Consider the following 15,157-nt stretch of genomic DNA (forward strand, 5'->3'; position numbering starts at 1 on the left):
AGTCACATTTGTCATACACATTTAGACAGACTAACACACACAGACATACACATACACAATCTAATCCTATACAAGGCTTTTTATACTGCAATCAGAGAAATGGATTGCTTGCCATGTGTCAACCCTGAGCCGGAACAGAATGGCTCACTTTCTGCACACACCTGCCTGAAATCATTCAAGTGTTTCCGCCTGGGTTGCCGTGATAGTCCTCTAACATGTGTTGTTCACTTTGTGGCACTTTTCCTTTAATGAAACTGCCCTGTCGCTGATTCATCATGACAGAAGACCAGAAATGGAGAAAGATATCAGACTATTAAGACGTGCGGCTGAAATGGAAGTGAGGCGTACTCGCTGGGGTGTACAAAGCCGAGATGGAGGGGAAAGGTCATGTCAAGGTTCTGCAAAGGTTGTTTTATTTTTATTTACTGCTTTTTGATTAGAACTTGACAGAAGTCATAAAGAGTTGCTTTCAGAATTCAAAAAGGAAGGATTTTCCAATCAACAACAAATAAACCTTTATTATTTATCCCATTTATCACCAATTTCCTTCCAGCAGTTTATCTTCTCGGTGCCTATCATTAGAGCTACCATATGAGAGGCCATTAGAGAGAAATTGACCCAGCACCCTGCCAGTCTCAGCAGGCTACAGCCTCATCAACCAGCCCCCTCCCTGCTGGGACCGGGATGGCCGGCCATCACGCTTGGAAGTGGATTGGTGTGCTGTAAAATATTTATCGATGCTCCACTTGGCTCTTGGGAATTGTGCACAAACACGCTCACGCACTGTCAAATAGATTTACACGTCGGCAACTCACAAACAAAGACAATTAAGTGTTAATTGGAATCTTAGTTTGTATACCTACAAGCAAAAATATTGCTTTATAGTATTCAATTTGCTGTTAAAAAAAGATAGCTAACTGACAAAGACCCCTCTTCTGTGCTTTATTATATTCATAATCTAGCATGTTGAGTGTAATGCAAGCTTTTCCTCTTTTAAAAATACATAGTATGTAAGCTTGGCAGCCAACAGGGATTAAAAAGTAAATAAAAGTTTGATCTTACATTTATCCTTATCATACTTATAATACTATGACTATAGCTTAACACTGCAATACAAGAGCCTCAGCTTTAGCCTCAGTCTTTTAGCATGACATGAATGCAGCCATTAAGTGCATATGTCCAGTAAAACCCCTTTTATACGATTCAATTAGAAACATTAAAAGGTCAGCCGGAGACTGTGTTTTCAGCTGACTCATGGAGCTAATGTTAGGTAGCTAGATAAATTCTGACAATGAAAGATATTATTTCAGCCACCAAAAAATCGACGACGACTGGAAATGAAAAGTCTGAAATCAATGACGTTTCAAGAAAATCACTATAAATTTCCATTATCAACCAATAACATTGTGAAATGTGCGGCACAAGAACCGAAAGCTTGACAGGCGTAGCAACAGTAACTAAGGATGGCGAGGCTTAGTGAACGATCAATTATGATTTAGCAGTCACATAGTGCTCTTAAGAGATCCATCTCCTCTCAAAAAGAGAATCACATGGGACAATAGCAAAACCATTACAATTAAAAATTGATAGCTCCGGTTAATAGTCACCATTAATCCCATGAGTTGACCAAAGATATGGAGAATGAGTGAGGGAGAGGTGTGCAATGACCATCAGCTTTAAGTGCTCTGAGCCTGGGGAGAAGGGATGATCAATGCTTCCTGAAGTCCATCACAGGGGATTCATTTATATGTAAACCATGGCCTGTATCACTCAGCAGCATGAGCTAGTGTAATTAGTGCTGTCAATAAAATGACTGTTTTCTGCACAAGGAGGGCGGCAATGTGTATGTGTGAGGTAGGTATGTGTGTGTATAGTGTTTACATAATACAAGCTATAAAAAACACATGTGTGTGAGTGTGTGTGTGTTCTTTTTCACACTGCACACATGCTTACATGTGTGCAGTGCTATCAGCAGTAGTAGTTCTTCCAGGGTTGAACTTTGCCATGTTCTTGGCAGTCGTATGCATGTTTATTGTCAGAGGTGGAAATGGAAGCTTGAGTGGATTGTTTACTGGAGTCATCAAGTTACTCAACCTTTGAGAGATAGCCACTGTCAGTGTGTGTGTGTGTGTGTGTGTGTGTGTGTGTGTGTGTTCATGAGCATATGACAGAGAAATGAAGAATGGAGCAGGCATTTTATAGGCCCCACAGACACGTGAGTCTGCGATCCAAAGATCATTTCAAGGGTGCTTTGATAGTAGGGAAAGGGCAGCGATGCGAAAAGACGCTGGGCCAAAAGATATAAAAGACACATACAGACACACACACACACACACACACATTCGTGGCATGTCTACTCTACCATCTCTGGAATATGTCCATGAATATTCATGACTCTACTTAGGCTGTAGTCTTAGACAGTGCACTTTTTTTGCCTAGAAAGCATCATGTGCATGTGTGTGTGTGTGCGTGCCTACGTACGTGTGTGCGGTCTGCCATAGCCTACTTGTGGGGACTAATTTGACACTTTGGATTGAGGACAGCTTGTCCATCTGGGGACAAAAGACATATCCCGAATTGGGAAAAAGCTGGTTTTTGGGTCAGGGAAGTTAGTGGTTAGGGTTAGGCAAGTAGTAGTGATGCTTAGAGTTAGAGTAAGTCTCCATGAAATAAATGTAAGTCTATTTAATGTCCTCAAAAGTGACCATGATCTGATATGTGCCTGTGTGTATGTGTGTGTGCATGGTTGTCAGTGCTCAGAGATCAGGTACAGGACCGCCAAGCTGTGGGCGAGAGCTCTCTGGGGGCCTAGACAGACTTGCCACTTGTTTTTCTCACTTGTGTGTGTGCATGTGTGTGTGTGTGCGTCAGTGTCTGTTTTAAACCACTGATGTCTCCTGTGTTTTAAGAGTCAGTAAGTGGAGTGTGATGCACAATTTCACTGGTTTCATGTGACTGGCAGACTTAATGACAGGATCTCCAAGAATTCACACCAGTGCTTCTAAAGATGCAACATTATGCAAATGTGTATGAGTAATACTGTTTATATCTAACTTGAAATGATGCCAACATTACAAACACATTATAATCAGAATGTGATGTTCATTTACTGTTATAAAATATGAAGGTAGCAGAGTCTATAATCAGGTTTTTGCATTGAAAATGTTGACCATAAAATGTGTAATGCACATATGATGATTTACACATATATAATATTAAATATATAAAATATGTTGTTTCCAAACCATTTCTCCTGCCTGTTTTTCTCGTTATATCCATGCAATACAAAAGTAGCTAGTGCCTGTAACTTGCCTCAGGAAATCTTATTAAAAATCAAACAACATTGCTCATTTATTCTCCCTCAAGTATTAATATGAGACTATACATTTTTGGTCATTTGTGCTGATTGCATTCCACAGGGTTGTTCCACAGGTCTAAAAATGTAAAACATGCAACGTTATTACTCGAAAATGCAGCTGGAGTCTGTGCATAACATTGTGGTTCAACTGTGTATTAGTCTGGGCCAAATACTCCCATCAACAACTGGTCCATATCTTGTTTGTCATCTTAAAGCAGCACCATCAGTGACATGCCTGGCTTATGTGCTTTATGCCAATGCCAGTAATGTGAAGTCATGTCTGGCCCAGATCGGTCTGTTTATTGGTTAAGTTAAAGTTCGACTCAATCAAAAAATATGTTTTGCTTCTAGTTACATCATAGAGCGTACATGCACATGCAAAGATTATTTTGACCTCACAACAAGGAAATTGTATCCAGGTATGCAGCTTACATGTGTGTGATATGGAAACCTGATAAACCACAAACAGAGAATGGACTTAAGTGAAGTAGGAAACATTTTGCATCCACCAGATAAACTTGTGATGAAACCTGAAACATATGAATGGATTCAGACTTAAAGAATGAGGATTTGTATGTGCATTTTAATCTTCTTAATCTTTTCTTAATCTCTTTTAGTTTTACATTTTGGTTCCCACTGTGTTACTGTTTACATATCTTCTGACACCACTTCAGCTATTTGCACCGCAGTAACCTGTCTGAAAGATCCTGTGCCAATAAATGTCATTGCTCAATAGATTAATGATGGACAAACATGACACTTTCTAGTTATGGCACAACCTAACAGCTACTGTAGGTCAACCTGCAATAATGTCATTCAAACAATGTGGGGAGAACAACAAAGCACACCTGATGTTAAATCATTGGAGTAATATCATTACCTCTGTTGGAGTATAGTATATTTAAATCATTATATTTTATGAAGTGCAAAGACAAACATGTTGTTGTGTCTTTGGTGCCATGTGACATCTTAAAATGATTCAATCTAAACACGAAAACATACACACTATTTCTGTTAGTCTGTCTAAGATTACAAACCCAAGTCACATGCTTCGATTTATAAGAACCTGCAGCTGCTATGGCTTGGCATGTAGGGCTTGCAGGGTTTATTTATAGTCAATGTGTGATTATTGTGCTCTATCAAAACATCAGATGCTGGCATAGGTGCGAGCGGATGTATCTGACATACCAGGGGAGTTTGGTTCCTTCAGCCAGGCCACTCTGAATCACAACATCTGCTTGAAATGTAAATGTTAAATGAGTCACTATGACTGGCCCACGGTACACCATTCCAAAGCGCCGCTACTCTCACCACCCCTCGCCGCAGCTGCAATTGTGATGTTTACATTATGATGAATGAATATACAATGACGAATTCACTGTATACATGTGGGGTGATATGTATAGTCTACTTTTCTATTAAATGTACTGCAGGCTCCTGTGCACTGTGACTGTGACAAACTGCTCCTCCTCTGTCATCTGCAAAAGTCCTTTTACACAAGCTACAAATTCATACATTCATTCTTCTTGGCAAATGATTCAGAAACGGTGAGACATTGCATTCAGCACTGTAGCTTATTCATAGTCGAACATTGACTTTATCGAGGCCTAAGGTCTAAGAGAAGGATTTGTTTTTATTCTGCAATGAAACTGTGCACTGTAGAGACAGGAAAGAGTTTTAATCTGATTTGAATTCACATATCAATTTAAATTTGTGCTTATTGATGCATGTTTACTTTCTTGTCAAGAGGTAGAAGAGAAGATGGATATCACTCTTGTGTCTGTGTGTTAAATATGAAGCTAGAGCCAAGAAGCAATTGGCTTAGCTTAGCTTAGCTTAGTTTAGCTTAGCTTAGCGTAAAGACTGGAAACAGGAGGAAACTGCTAGCTAGGCTCCATCCAAAAGTAGAAAAAAAAAGCTTTAAAGCAATTGGTTGATTGCCTGGTGACTTAATGGTGACAAGAAGTCACTGCACTCTGCCAATAAATAGTCAAGCCCCCGTACAACCACAATTTGTTGCTTTTGTACAGATTCAACAAACAGAAGATGTTGCATGTTTATTAGAGAGCATAAGAAGTGCAAGTATCTTTTTACCTTTGGACAGAGCCAGGCTAGCTGTTTCCCCTTTTTTCCAGTCTTATGTTGTTAAGATAAGGTAAACAGCTCCAGGTTCTAGCTTTAATAGCATGCAAATATACGAGCTGTATGTCATCAAGAAAGTGAATAAGCATATGCACCAAAATGTCAAACTGTTCCTTTAAAAAGCAATGCAGCCAGATAGGCAATATGTAAGGGGCTGATGTACAGTTTATAGTAAAGCAAAACAAGATGTTTCTAAATGGACTGGCAGGATTTTCCGTCACACAGAATTGCCGTCACACCGACCTGCTGTTACTATCACTATTTGGCCACAGTGCACCGTGGAGGTTTGGTCATCTCTGCAGGCGAAGAGGTGCCAGCTTGGCCCTGCAGAGCCTCTCTCTGAGCTCCTGGAACATTCTAGCGGAGGCCCAGAGGAGGAGGAGGAGGCTTCAATGCTCACAGTGCGTCGCTATGAACAGCCGGCCTGTCTGCCCCTTGGCATGCGTAACACACACACACACACACACACACACACACACATACACAAAGCAATGCAGTGAGTAAGCCAGTCAGTGGGGCTACATTAAGGAAACCTGGGCAAGATTTGGAGTGCCAGCTGGACCTGAGCAGGGTATCTGTATCTATATACGTGTGTGAGTTTGTGCACGTGTGTGAAGCAGAGACCAGGAGAGAGAGAGTCTGGGCTCCTGCCAGTCAGAAAGACTGCTAAATATGTCCTCTTTGGAACACCGAACAGAGCTAACTGGGGTTATTCCAGGACACACTCTTCCCCTCCTCTGCCGCTCTGTCTCGATGTTTCTCTCTCAGTCCTTTCCTTTCTCCCTCTGCGGTCTAATATAGAGCTCATTTTGTGTCTGTTCCTAGGTGCCAAGGCCAGAGGGGGTTGTGTGTTTACGTGCGTATGTGTGTGTGTGTGTGTGTGTGTGTATATGTGTGTGTATATGTGTGTGCGTGCCAGCTGAAGCTGTCTCGACGGCTGCTTTATTTTGGCTCTAGTTACCATAGCGACCCAGTGGGACTTTCAGTGTGTCTGAACCAGTGATTCAATCAATGCAAACCAACACCAGCAGTAAAGGTGTGTGTGTTTGTGTGTTTGCGTAGTATTGCATGAACCAACACATAGTGTAAATACAGTCTACACTTTTGAGTGAATGTTCTGTACATTTCTTTAATAACATGATCAGTAATAGGTGTGTTTTGACTTAAGTTATGACACAGGTGGATTAGCTGCACAAAGTTACAAAATTACAACATACTGCACATTATTTAAGTTTTTTTTGCAATGCAGACTCTTATCAGTCCACACTACTGACCTCCCACCTTTACCCCAAATGTTTACCTGGTGAGTAGAGCTCGGCCTCATCCCAGAACACGTCAATAGCGGACAGGCCAACAGTTACACAAGAGGTGTATTCCAGTAAATCTGCCACTTCTCTGCCAAGCATTACTGTGGGTTATACTGACTGTAAGGCCAGCTTTGGGCAAATCATTAGAATATTACTTTACGGCGAGGGCAAACCCCACCTAAAACCCAAAGTTGGTTATTTTCATGTTATTAGTTTTTTTTTCTTGTTTACATCTCCAGAACATTTAGAAGTATTTTGGTGATGCTCGGAGCTACACTGACTACAGTTTGAACAGGTACAGCGTCAGTGTCTCACACAAGGACACTTGTAGCTATTTTTGATACACTGCATTCATTGAGTTAGAACTTCTGTGTTGCTGAGCTGAATGTGCAAGTTCCTTTATAATAAGAAAATGACACATTCTCACTGACAACCGTCACTGGTATTGTGTACTATTTGTAGAAATCAGTTTCCAGTTTATGTTTACTGTTCCTCTCACGAGGCATATTGATTCATAGATAAATGATGGTGACAGGCATACAAAGAGATATTGCTCACTGAATATCTATGTGTGTGTGTATGTGCCATTTCTTTTCTGTGAGTGTGCCAAGATGCCATCGTACATAGTATAAATGCTGTTTGTATACATTATGCAGTACTTACACATGAATGCAGTGAAGGTCTCTGCCTGTCTGGCCTATGAGCTTAGTATATGTACTGAAAAACCTGCAGAAAAGCCTACAGTGTTAACAGACACTCTTTAATGTTTCTGTCTTCTGCATAAACTGACAGTCAATCACAAATGTAGATCACCATATTGCTTTTTTGTCATCAAAGAAAACATGGCCACTGCTGAAATATCCAACATTCACCACAGTTATTATACTTGTGCTGCATCATAGAGCTTTACTCTATATAATAGCACAATTATATTAATAAAAACTATCACAGAATACTGTGACCCAATTGCACCTGCCGCCTATCATTGAGATGCTGTTATCCTAGATCAATAGATGGTGATGTCTTTGGGTTGTTTAGTCAGTCTACCACTTTGGTCCCAATTGAAATGTCTCAATTTGTGTTAATTCATATTATAATGTAGTAGATTACTTTAAAGTGCAGCTATATTAAAATTCCTTTTCCCTTCTAGATCTGCCTTTTTTAACTTGTACATTACAAAACAGGAGACATTTCTTTATTCTTATCCTCGCCAACGACTGAGACATTTTGGTTCCAACTGATTTCATTGTTGAGATATTAATGTGGGTGGGCACTGAAAATATTGTTTGTTATATCAATTAATTTTTAACAGGCAGACATCAAATGATTCTAGCCATCTTACTAGGAAATATTATTATTGTTCTAAAGACATTGTATGGGTTGAACCAGTTTGGGGCCCATTTCAACCCTTACTTTTCTGCAATTATGGGAATCACTTAATCTGATGTTCCAGGTTTAGTTTCCCCAAATATGTCAAAAAATGGTGTTATCCTCTTTTAGAAAAATATGCAAAATACCTGCAGTTATTCCTTATACAGTAATGAAGAGAATTTAAATTCCATTTAGTCTTTAAGGCTCAGCTGTTACATAAACCTCTTAAATGTTAAAAGATGAATGTGAAATCTAAGTTAAAATGCGTTTGATAACTTCATTGACTTCAGCTGAATATTTCATCCAAAATCCTGTTGCTAAACATAAACGTCAAGGCCATTTCAAGACGCCTCAGCCACATTCCATTCATTTTTTCCTTGAATAAGAAGATATGAATGGTGCTGACAGCAAGCACTGTGAAAAAAAGAAGAACCATTCAAACTTTATCCCTGATTCAATCCGTCAGCGACAACTCAAAAGGGAAAGGTTGAACCTGGAATGCAGTGGTGTTTTTTTGTTTACAGTATTGTTGTTATAATTTTTTTATGTTGCATAACTTGGGAAGTTTTGAATGTGACAGCACCAGGAAATGTTTACCTCATTAGTGCTGTACCCTTCCTTGACACCATGTTCCTGCAGTTTTAACACTGTGTGAGAGTGTGTGTTCATATGCTGTGTATATCTGTGTATTTGTTAACAAGGGTGTTGAAACTCATCAAGACGGGGAAAAACAGGATGTCAAATGCACCACAAGGTGAACATTGGACACAAAGGGAACACACTGTGAGTGTGTGTGTACATGTGTAGGCGGAGGGGGTGGGGTTTGGGTATTGAACTCTCAGCTGACCCCAGTGGCCTTTTGACCCTCTCTTTTCATGAAAACAATGCTGATAGCTCTAGAAAGTCCGATGGAATCTGCTCACTAACATCAGCCTCTTATAGTAGGATGACATGGAGAAAACTGACTTCCAAGCAGTTATATCCACACACACACACACACACACACACACACACACACACACACACACACACACACACAGATGAAGATGTGGAGGACATTGCCCTTGTTGGCAAAAATTGTTTTTATTGTCCAGGTAAAATTGTGTTTTGTCACGGGCAGTATCTTCCCTTCAAGGACTTACAATGGCTAACTATAGTCTTCTTTGATGTCATATCCTCTCTGGAGAGCTGAACTCCACTTCATCTATTTATGGACCATATCATTGTCAGATGATGATGGACGACACTCCCTTGGTGTGAATTGGAAACTGACAAATACTCATTTATGGGAAAAAAATCCTTAAAAAAAACAAAGCACATGTCCTTGAACTGTTATGGATGTTGCTGGCTCAAAAACATGGTCATGTGAACTTTTGATTATTTCTACAGCTCTGCATTTTCTTTTTGATAGGTAAATGAGAGCTTGAGCCAGCAGCTGATTAGCTTAGCTTAGCTAAAGACAAGGAGAAACAGCTAGACTGATTATACTCTATAAAACTACAAGTTGTCATTTTTACACTTTGGTTTTTATATGGATTAGAAGATATAATGTGTTAAACATTAGAGATGCTGTTAGGTGGATGTTTTAGCTCTGGAAGAGTCAAGCTAGTATTTCCAGTCTTTATGCTGAGTGAAGTCAACCTTCTCCTCATTGTAGTTTCATTTTTAACACACAAATGTAAGAGTGGAATCAATCTCCTCATCTAAGTCTCAGGTAGATCAACTAAATGTATTTACCCAAATGTCAAGCTATTGCTTTAAATTCATAGTTTTTTTCCAAATAGATCCAATCTGAGCCTGACCAGACCAGAGAAGACCAGATAAGAGAAGATGTATCCATGTAGATAATATCTGTGCTATTTCTAATATGAATCTTTTATGTAGGGCAGGATGGACTATAGTGAGGATGCCCCACAGCAGCTCTAATTCATGTGGAAGTGAACTAAATATTCAGAATTTTCTTTACGCACATGAATATCTATGTGTTTTCAATGCATGCATACATACATGCATGAGTACTGTAGTATCCTGGGCACTATTAGCCCCGTGCTGATACAGGCTCTGGGGAAAACAGGAAATGGAGCATGGTGTGAGGTCAGCACACCACTGACTGCCCAACCATGTAGCAGCTAAGCCTGAGTGTACATCACACCAGTGTTTCCCCCTGAATGGTTACGTTCTGCAGCAGCTGTGGAGACTTTGTGATGAGTGCTCATGCTAGATATTCCCTGAGAGTGCTCATTAAAAGGTGATTAATTCTGTATGGTTCCACTATCTGAATACAGTGGTGAAAGTATGTCTGAATTCAAATGTAAAGCTGCATATTCACCTTCTTGCCCTGAGTTAGATGAGAAGATTGATATCGCTCTTACATCTGTACATTAAGTAAGGCCAGGAGTCAATTAGCTTAGCTTTATATAAAGACTCAAAGCAATGGGGAAAAACTGGCTTGGCTCTGACTGGTCACAATTACACCCATAACAGCTCTAAAGCTAAAGCTGAAGCTCATTAATTAATATATTATTTCTTGTTTTTGGTCAATCTGTACACATACAGTTGTGGTTTTAGAGCTAGTTACATGCTGTACATGTCTTTGGGTATAGTGACAAGCGGTGTCACCACGAGGTTGCCAGGCACATAAATTCTTGTGAAACCACATCACGTTGTTTTTAACCTTTCTGTTTAACTGCTAGTGGGATTTTAAATTCTGAACAGAGCCAGGCTAGTTGTTTTCCCACTCTTATAGTCTTTATGCTAAGCTAAGCTAAGACATTTGCTTTATATTCATATTGAATGGTATCAATCATCTCATTTAACTCTCTGCAAACAAAACAAATAAGCATACTCTGTAAAACAATGAACTATTTGTTCAAGGTGCATTTATTACTCCATAAATCCACATTTGGCAGATTTGCACACTGGCAGCCTTCAGTGAAAAAATGCTACTTCAGTATTCAGAAATCAACCACTTTACATTAACTAACTGCATGCATTTTTGCTTCATATCAAAGTGTCTTGTAATTCTGGAAGCTTATGAACCAAGCTTTGCCTGGACAGCATGTTCACTCAGTGCTATTTGTGAGGCAGTTTGGATTTCACTCTTAGGTTAAGAGGTGTACCCAGAATTTAATTTGGAACATTATGGCAAGTGTACTTAGTCTTAATGAAGAGGGATGGGACGTTCTGCTCTGCAGCCTCGGTGTGTGACAAACAGTAGGCTGACAAGATGGTGTGTTTCTTACATTAAAATCTTCCCCCTTCTACTCAAAACTCTCACTGCTAATTAAGTGCGGTGAGTCAGTGAGGCTCAATAGAAAGGGCATCAAACAAACACAAACCACGACACACTGTGAATGAATCATTCTGAACATTGACTGAATGCTGAGTCATGTTAAAAGACAGAAGGGGTTTTGTGTGTGTATTAGTCATTTTTAATTCACTTTATGCAAACACAGCAACAGCCCTCTGGCAAAGGAACCAGTATGATTTTATTAATGTCTGTTGATGCAGTCAAATAACTTAGCTAAAAGTGATCATGCTAGTAGTACTGCTTTAGTAGTTGTAATAATGTGTGTTCTTGTAGAAGCTGTGTCAATAGTAGCAGTGTTATTCATAAAAGGAGTAGCATGGTTGCCACGTGGCTGGATCTCAGTTTTGAGTCATGTTATCTGGATCCTGACTGGAGATATTTCCAACGTGGATGATGAGTTGATTTCAAATGTGTGGCGTCCCCAGTTCAAGAAGATTGAGAGACACAATAAAGGTTGAAAGTTGACCCAAATTACAGAAAAACAGATAGTATTTTTCCACTTGGCTCTAGTGGTACAGTATCTAGCCATGCAGATAGTTTTGTTCGCCTGGGTTTTGAGATATCCATCTTTGAGATTTCTGTCTTCACCCCAGTGCAATGACGGTAAATATAATTTTCTTTGTGGTGCTCACAGCATTACAGATAGTCCAAGATGCAATATGATATTTTAAGAAATTATCTTTTTCCAGAATTTGTGTCCCAGTTACCCACAAATCTTACTATGAACAGTTTCCATTTGAACTGCAGTATACTTTTATTGAAGAGACATCCTGAAACAGTTTGACAGTGTTTCTTCAGTGTGACTTCAGTGTCCACACTCAACTGTTTAATTTTAGTGTCAACATTGAGTGTCATTGTACTGTATCCTATCATAGACCTGCAATTAATGTCCACCTTTTTGTAACCACAACCACAATCCTTCCTTAACTCTTACCAAATGTTCCAGCTTCCTAACCTTAAAAGGATCATTCCAGTTTATTTAAACCTTGCATATTTCCCATAAACGTGCCCATTGTGGGTCTTATTTATTTGCACAGATGTCATTTTGTGTGAGTCCTCATTTCCCTGAATGTCAGTATGACCCGTAGAACCACAATGGGTCATGCTAACAACTTTTCATTTGCCATAACCATAATCTGTTAACCATGCTGCTGTTTTTGTAAAGATGTCGTATTAAGACAGAATTTGAAAAATTTGGATATTGAATGTTTTAAATAGAATAAATACTATTGTCATTGAATGAAAATAAAGTTGTTGTTTTTTTCAGAATCTTGTATAGAGATTGTTGTAAGATTGAGAGCTTACAGTCACGCTGATTTCAGGCTGTTGTTACTCAGTGGGGGGGGCATTCACTATGCAGAGCACATTTTGAATTAATTGTGAATATGTTATTTCAATGTGTATCATTACACAAAAAAGCGAAGGGAAGTAAGCATACATTGAAATACTTTGATAGAGTAACTAATAGTAGCCACAAATGCTGGAAATTATATTTACTGGAATCTTTTAGTTGTTCCAGTGATCTTCATTATTTGCCATCTTTCATAAGAATGTAACTAGAGGTGGGGGGGGGTGTGGTGGTGGAAAGTAAGTTGTTGACACGTGTTTGTGTTTACATTGAGCCCTGTGCAACACCCGTCCAAAATATGGGCTTGTTTTTTTATGACAGACACATTTTCTTCGGAATTTCCCCTCAACACACACACACACACACACACACACACACACACACACACACACACACACACACAAGCAGAGAGGCTACCCCTTCCTGTACAACACGGATCCGGCACATGACCAAAATAAACTCTGGCACAAAAACAGGATGGCGGGAAGACACTCAGAGCTTGTCACCCTGCATTCTGTTTGTGTGTGTGTGTGTGTGTGTGTGAGTGAGAGCGAGGGAGAAAGTGGTGGTGTTAGGGGCCTACCCTACTACAGAGGAAGCCAGCAGGAAGTCTGAGCCAATTGTTTTTCTGGTTCACTGAGTTCACTGCAGCCTGTGTCTTCATAACAATGACCAACGACTGCTCTGGACCTGTGTGTTGTTGCAAAAACCTGTTGTGTGGTTACTCAAGCGCGTAGTCATGTAACCTAACATATATAATGGGATTACATGATCATATTAACACAGAACAGATGCTGTGAAAATCCCTGTCATCCTACTTTTGAAACACAAACAGTATTTCTCATTGAACTGATTACTGTAAAAGGCGTGTTGATGTGTGTGTTATGTGTGTATGTGTGTGTGTGTGTGTGTGTGTGTGTGTGTACGCCCCAGCCTGATGAGGTCACTACATGGGAGCCGGCCAGTGCCTGAATAAACATTTACAGTGAAAAATATTTGGGTCTGTCTGCGAGGTTCACCTGGCTCGCTGTCAATCCAGTTCTGTTTGTCATTTACTTTCTTCTGTATTTGGTGACGGATGGAGATGAAAGAGAGGGAGGTTAAAGTTTATCAGAGAAATGTCCTGCAGTCATTTTCAGTGGAGGGAGGGAGAAAAAGAGGAGGCGATGTAGTCACGAAAGTAGAGGATGAACAAAGCAAACAGTTTTCTAAGATGGTGAAGAAAACAGTGTGGAGGAAAAGAGAAGATGATCAATAGGGGGCAAAAGAGGAGATGCAGGGGCGAAGAACATGGTGTGGGTGGATGGGTGCAGATAGGAGGTGAGGTGAGGGTCACCCTAATGTCAGCAGTGGGTGACACAGGAGGGGCAGGAGCTCCTGACTGGGACATCAATGCGGTGTCACCATGGTCTGGTTTCAATCACCCACAGGTCAGTAACACACACAGGCAAACAAAAACACAGAGTCAACATGGATACACACACAATCACCCCAACCGACATGTAGGTGTGTGTGTGGCTGGTCTCACACACACACACACACACACACAGTACACAAACAGGAGCAGACAGTCATACAAGCACCATGCAAATAAATAACACCTACAAGTAGAGTAGCATAAAAACAATCAAAGATTTAAATGTGGGCACATAAAAATGTCCTTGCTACACACACACACGCGCACACACACATACACACACACACACACACACACACACCACAATGTCACCTAGAGACAAAGAAGATGGATTTTCTACAGTATGTTTTTGTTCTTGCTCTTTAGACTAATTCTTGCATAATATTTATATTTCATGTACAGTATATATCTTTATGTCAACAAAGTTATGATGCATTAAATTGCATTGCCAATATATTTTTGTATAACATAGAGGAAACATAGAGGAAAAACACAACCATACTGTAATGCTATTAAGTGGTAAGTGAGCTCTCTTCAGCCTCCTCCAGAAGTAGAGACATTGCTGCACCTAAAGGATCAGGTGAGATCCTCCAACATGTCAACACAAAAGAACTTAAATCTGCAGCAAACCTTCAGATTTACCACCTCAATGCTATTCTTTTTTTTTTCAATCTTGAGAGCTACAAAGCTGCTACTTCAGAATATCTCGCCATCAGTCCAGCACTAAAATATGCTGCTGTAGAGATAAGTGACAAAAAAAACCACAAAATACAGGACGGATTGGAAGAATCTTTCATTTCAGCAACATTTCTGAAACAGTATTAATGTTCATTACTGTTGTATTATAGCCTTGCATTTCCCCAGGAACCACATGTCAATCAGTGCAGCCATATCTAACTATGTG

The sequence above is a fragment of the Scomber japonicus genome, chromosome 23 (genome assembly GCF_027409825.1).
Source record: "Scomber japonicus isolate fScoJap1 chromosome 23, fScoJap1.pri, whole genome shotgun sequence".
In the NCBI taxonomy this organism is placed as follows: Eukaryota; Metazoa; Chordata; class Actinopteri; order Scombriformes; family Scombridae; genus Scomber; species Scomber japonicus.